Source organism: Triticum aestivum, chromosome 3A (assembly GCF_018294505.1).
Source record: "Triticum aestivum cultivar Chinese Spring chromosome 3A, IWGSC CS RefSeq v2.1, whole genome shotgun sequence".
In the NCBI taxonomy this organism is placed as follows: Eukaryota; Viridiplantae; Streptophyta; class Magnoliopsida; order Poales; family Poaceae; genus Triticum; species Triticum aestivum.
In genome coordinates, this window is record NC_057800.1 from 425,154,283 (window position 1) to 425,160,282 (window position 6,000).

The following is a 6,000-nucleotide window of genomic DNA, read 5'->3' on the forward strand; positions in this document are numbered from 1 at the left end:
AGCAAGGAGGCAGGTCTGGCTTGAACTTGCCTGGCCCAACAATGCTACGCAGCTCCGGAGAGAAGGCGTGGCAGCCCGCCATGGCCATCGGGGCCCTTTGTAGAGGCGGGGCCTGCTCTATGCACCGCCATCGCAGGCGGCACGCGGTCATGACGTGGTGGTGCGAGGAGTGCAGGAGCGTTTTCTTGTGGTCGAGGGACCTCCTGGTAGCTTCCTTCTTCATGTGCGGGCACATGGCGTGGCAGATCACGCCGCGGGAGTACGCGTCTTGGGGCGAGGACACTGTCTTGATGTAGAGGAGGCGGGGGATCTCCATGAGTCACGCGTCTCGGCGCGAGGGTACCGTCTTGATGCAGTGGCGGCGGAGGCGCTGTGAGCTACATCGCCCGCGGCTGGAGGTGGGCGGGGCAGCGAGAGGGATGGTGCAGGAGAGCCCCTAGCAACACTGACGAGCTCGGCGATGCGGTCCAGCCAGTCTTCATAGAGGTTGTTAACTGGGCGGTAGCGCAGGAGCTCGCGTGCCATGAGCAGCGCAGCCTACGCGTCCGTGGGCGCGCGACGACCGTGGGACGATGAGTCATCCGGAGTCAGCGATGGGGTGGCGGTGCGACCGTCCCGCCGCACAAAGGGGTGCAGCGATGATGCTTGCTGCTTGTTCGCTGCCGGACAGGTGGTGACGTTGGCAGCAGGTGATGAAGAACAGCGGGGAGGTCCACCAACGGGCGCTGATAACCTACAAGTATAGGAGATCGCAACAATTTTCGAGGGTAGAGTATTCAACCCAAATTTATTGATTCGACACAAGGGGAGCCAAATATTATTCTCAAGTATTAGCAGTTGAGTTGTCAATTCAACCACACCTAGAAACTTAATATCTGCAGCAAAGTAATATGATAGTAGTGGTAACAGTGGTAAAAGTAACGGTAGCAGTTTTGGTTTTATAGTGATTATAACAGTAGCAACGGAAAAGTAAATAAGCGAAGAACAATGTATGAAAAGCCCGTAGGCATTGGATCGGTGATGGAGAATTATGTCAGATGCGATCAATCATGCAATAGTTATAACATAGGGTGACACAGAACTAGCTCCAGTTCATCAATGTAATGTAGGAATGTATTCCAAATATAGTCATACGTGCTTATGGAAAAGAACTTGCATGACATCTTTTGTCCTACCCTCCCATGGCAGCGGGGTTCTATTGGAAACTAAGGGATATTAAGGCCTCCTTTTAATAGAGTACCGGACCAACGCATTAACACATAGTGAATACATGAACTCCTCAAACTACGGTCATCACCGGTAAGTGTCCCGATTATTGTCACTTCGGGGTTAACGGATCATAACACATAATAGGTGACTATAGACTTGCAAGATAGGATCAAGAACTCACATATATTCATGAAACATAATAGGTTCAGATCTGAAATCATGGCACTCGGGCCCTAGTGACAAGCATTAAGCATAGCAAATTCATAGCAACATCAATCTCAGAGCATAGTGGATACTAGGGATCAAACCCTAACAAAACTAACTCTATTACATGATAAATCTCATCCAACCCATCACCGTCCACCAAGCCTACGATGGAATTACTCACGCACGGCGGTGGGCATCATAAAATTGGTGATGGAGGAAGGTTAATGATGACGATGGCGATGGATTCCCCTCTCCGGAGCCCCGAACGGACTCTAGATCGGCCCTCCCGAGAGAGTTTAGGGCTTGGCGGCGGCTCCATATCGTAAAACGCAATGAATCCTTCTCTCTGATTTTTTTCTCTCCCCAAAAGTGAATATATGGAGTTGGAGTTGAGGTCGGTGGAGTGTCAGGGGGCCCACGAGGCAGGGGGGTGCGCCCCCACCCTCGTGGACAGGGTGTGGGCCCCCTGACATGGATTCTTCTTCCAGTATTTTTTATATATTCCAAAAATAATCTCCGTTGATTTTCAGGTCATTACGAGAACTTTTATTTCTACACAAAAATAACACCATGGCAATTCTGCTGAAAACAGCATCAGTCCGGGTTAGTTCCATTCAAATCATGCAAGTTACAGTCCAAAACAAGGGCAAAAGTGTTTGGAAAAGTAGATACGACAGAGACATATCAACTCCCCCAAGCTGAAACCTTCGCTTGTCCTCAAGCAATTCAGTTGATAAACTAAAATTGATAAAGAAAAACTTTTACAAACTCAGTTTGCTCTTGTTGTTGTAAATATGTAAAGCCAGCATTCAAGTTTTCAGCAAAGATTATGAACTAACCATATTCACAATAACATTTAGGTCTCATGTTTACTCATATCAATGACATAATCAACTAGCGAGCAATAATAATAAATCTTGGATGACAACACTTTCTCAAAACAATCATAATATGATATAACAAGATGGTATCTCGCTAGCCCTTTCTGAGACCACAAAACATAAATGCACAGCACCTTTAAAGATCAAGGACTAACTAGACATTGTAATTCATGGTAAAAGAGATCCAGTCAAGTCATACTCAATGTAAACTAACAGTAATACATGCAAAAGGCAGCGGTGCTCTCCAACTGGTGCTTTTTAATAAGAGGATGATGACTCAACATAAAAGTAAATGGACAGGCCCATCGCAGAGGGAAGCAGGGATTTGTAGAGGTGCAAGAGCTCGATTTTGAAATAGAGATGAATAATATTTTGAGCGGTATACTTTCATTGTCAACATAACAACCCAGAGATCTCGATATCTTCCATGCTACACACATTATAGGCAGTTCCCAAGCAGAATGGTAAAGTTTATACCCCCCCCCCCCCCCCCCGACCACCAACAAGCAGCAATCCATGGCTTGCCGTAAACAACGGGTGCCTCCAACTAACAACAATTTTGATTTAATTTGAGCATGGGACTGGGCATCCCGGTGACCAGCCATTTTCTCGTGAGTGAGGAGCGGAGTCCACTCCTCTTGAGAATAACCTGCCTAGCATGGAGGATACACACAACCCTAGTTGATACATGAGCTATTTGAGCATACAAAACAAAATGTTCAGTTGAAGGTTTAGAGTTTGGCACATACAAATTTACTTGGAACGGCAGGTAGATACCGTATATAGGAAGGTATGGTGGACTCATATGGAATAACTTTGGGGTTTATGGAATAGGATGCACAAGCAGTATTCCCGCTTAGTACAAGTGAAGGCTAGAAAGAGACTGGTAAGCGACCAGCTAGAGAGCGACAACAGTCATGAACATGCATTAAAATTAATCAACACTGAATGCAAGCATGAGTAGGATATAATTCACCATTAACATAAATATCATAGAGGCTATGTTGATTTTGTTTCAACTACATGTGTGAACATGTGCCCAGTCAAGCCACTCAAATCGTTCAAAGGAGGATACCACCCCATCATACCACATCACAACCATTTTAATAGCATGTTGGCACGCAAGGTAAACCATTATAAACTCCTAGCTAATTAAGCATGACATAAGCAACTATAATCTCTAATTGTCATTGCAAACATGTTTCATTCATAATAGGCTGAATCAGGGACGATGGACTAATCATATTTACAAAAACAAGAGAGGTCGAGTTCATACCAGCTTTTCTCATCTCAATCAGTTCATCATATATCGTCATTATTGCCTTTCACTTGCACGACCGAATAGTGTGGATAATAATAATAGTGCACGTGCATTGGAGTAAGCTGGAATCTGCAAGCATCCAATACATGGGAGAAGACAAGGTAATATGGGCTCTTTGTTAGATCAACAATGATACATATAAGAGCCACTCAACATTTTCATTATGATCTTCTCCTCTCAACCCCCAAAGGAAATAAAAGAAACAAAACTATTTACACGAGAAAGCTCCCAAAAAGCAAAAGAAGAATGGGAAATCTTTTTGGGTTTTCTTTTTAATTACTACTACTACAAGCATGAAAAGTAAACTAACTAAAAGCTACAACTAATTTTTTTGGTTTTTCTTAAGGTTTTTCAAACACACAAGAAGAAAGCAATAAAATGAAATTAAACTAGCATGGATGATACAATGAAAAAGTATGAGCACCGACAACTGGCATGAGTGTATGAACATGAATGTAATGTCGATGAGAAATACGTACTCCCCCAAGCTTTGGCTTTTGGCCTAAGTTGGTCTATGCCCATGAATGGCCTGGTGGATATCCGAAGTTGAAGCTGGGGTCGTACTGAGATGCGTCAGCTACTGCCTGAAGAGCTGCAGCCTGGAGGCGAGCTGCCTCCGTCCTCCTCTCGTACTCGTCCGCCTCCTCCCTAGTTATAACATATCTCCTTTTTGCCAGAAAGTCAAAGAAAGCAGGAGCAGGGAGAGCGACGTGATAGGTGCGTCGTCTGTCAAAGATTAGTCGGTACTGGAGGGACTGATTGTTCCTCTCAACGAACTGACGATGAACCATAGCATCATAATCTAAATAAGCAGGAGGCAACTCAATATCATATCCACGTATGGGTATCTCAAGAAAATCAGCTAAACGGGTTGCATAAATTCCACCAAAGAAATCTCCATTAATTTTGTTATTATGCAACCTACGTGCAACAATGGCCCCCAAGTTATATTGTCTATATCCTAATACAACACTCTTGAGAACACTAAGATCTGGAACACACATGTGACATGCCTCATCCTTACCATTTATGCATCTACCTATAAAGAGAGCAAAATAATGTATAGCAGGAAAATGAATGCTCCCTATGGTAGCTTGCGTGATTTCCCTAGATTCCCCCATAGTGATTCTAGCAAGAAAATCCTCATATTCAGATTTACGGGGTTCACTAACATTAACCCACTGTGGGAGTTTACAAGCTGTTGGGAATATAGCTACCAGGTAAGACCCACCCAGGAGGGGCCGGGTCAACCCCAACGACGGGTTACAAAAGGAGCTTAGTAATATTCAAGGTGATAGTTTATTAAGACTTGTAGAAGGCCTAAGCCTAGAGGTGGCTTAAGGCCCAATATTGTAAACCACCATATGTAAGGAAAGACTTGTAAAGAAAGGCATATAAAGAAGTCACCGAGCCAGACACGTTTTATGAACCGGCCGGGACTCTGTAGGCCGCCAGGCGTCAACCCGTGTACATAAGGGGACGACCCGGCGGCGGCTTAGGGCAAGAGACAACAACTCGAAGCCAGGCAAAGCGTATTCGCTCCCTGGTCATCAAAATCCCAGCAATTCCAACACAACTAGACGTAGGCTTTTACCTTCATCATAAGGGGCCGAACTAGTATAAACCTCTCGTGTCCTTTGTCCCGATTAACCCCTTTAAGCTTCCTAGTTGCGATGGCCCTACGACTAAGTCCTTTTGCTAGGACATCTGCCGTGACAATTCCATGACAGTTGGCGCCCATCATGGGGCCAGCGCACGATGGATTTGAGTTCTTGAAGGGCAACTTCGAAGGGCTCAAGGGATACGTTGTGGGCCGGATGACCAAGAGTCGTCGTGGCAAACTCTACATCGACCGCGAATGCTGGGGCCCCGAGGCTGACTCAATTGAGTATGGGTACCGGGTCCCCTTTGGCGGAATTCATTTCTTCATCGGCCGGATCGGCGAATCGGGCCCTGAGCCGGACGTCCGCACCAACATCATCGATACGGCTCAGCGTGCGAGATCTGCCCGGGCCCAACCCATCGTAATGCATGCCTTTGTGGGTTGCATCCATGGAGGAGAGTTTTCTGAAGGATCCGTGGATGGCGTTGAGACGGCCATCTATTCCGACAGTGAGTCGTCCTCAGGCGAGACAAATTGTTTGTATCAGCTACAAGATGGCGTGCTTGGGGGTTGTTCCAATGGCAGCAGTATTCCGGACCTCTCTGAGCCGCCGAATCAAGCCAGAGTTTCCATGGCTGGCACTCAACCCGGGCAGAACTCTAGGGCTGCGGCAGCAGTAACCACTGGGTCGGCAGCAGCCAGATCAGGAGACCCCGTGCGCCCCCGGCTCAGATGATAATGGACCTCATGGATAAGTTGACGGCTCTGTTGACTGTTGT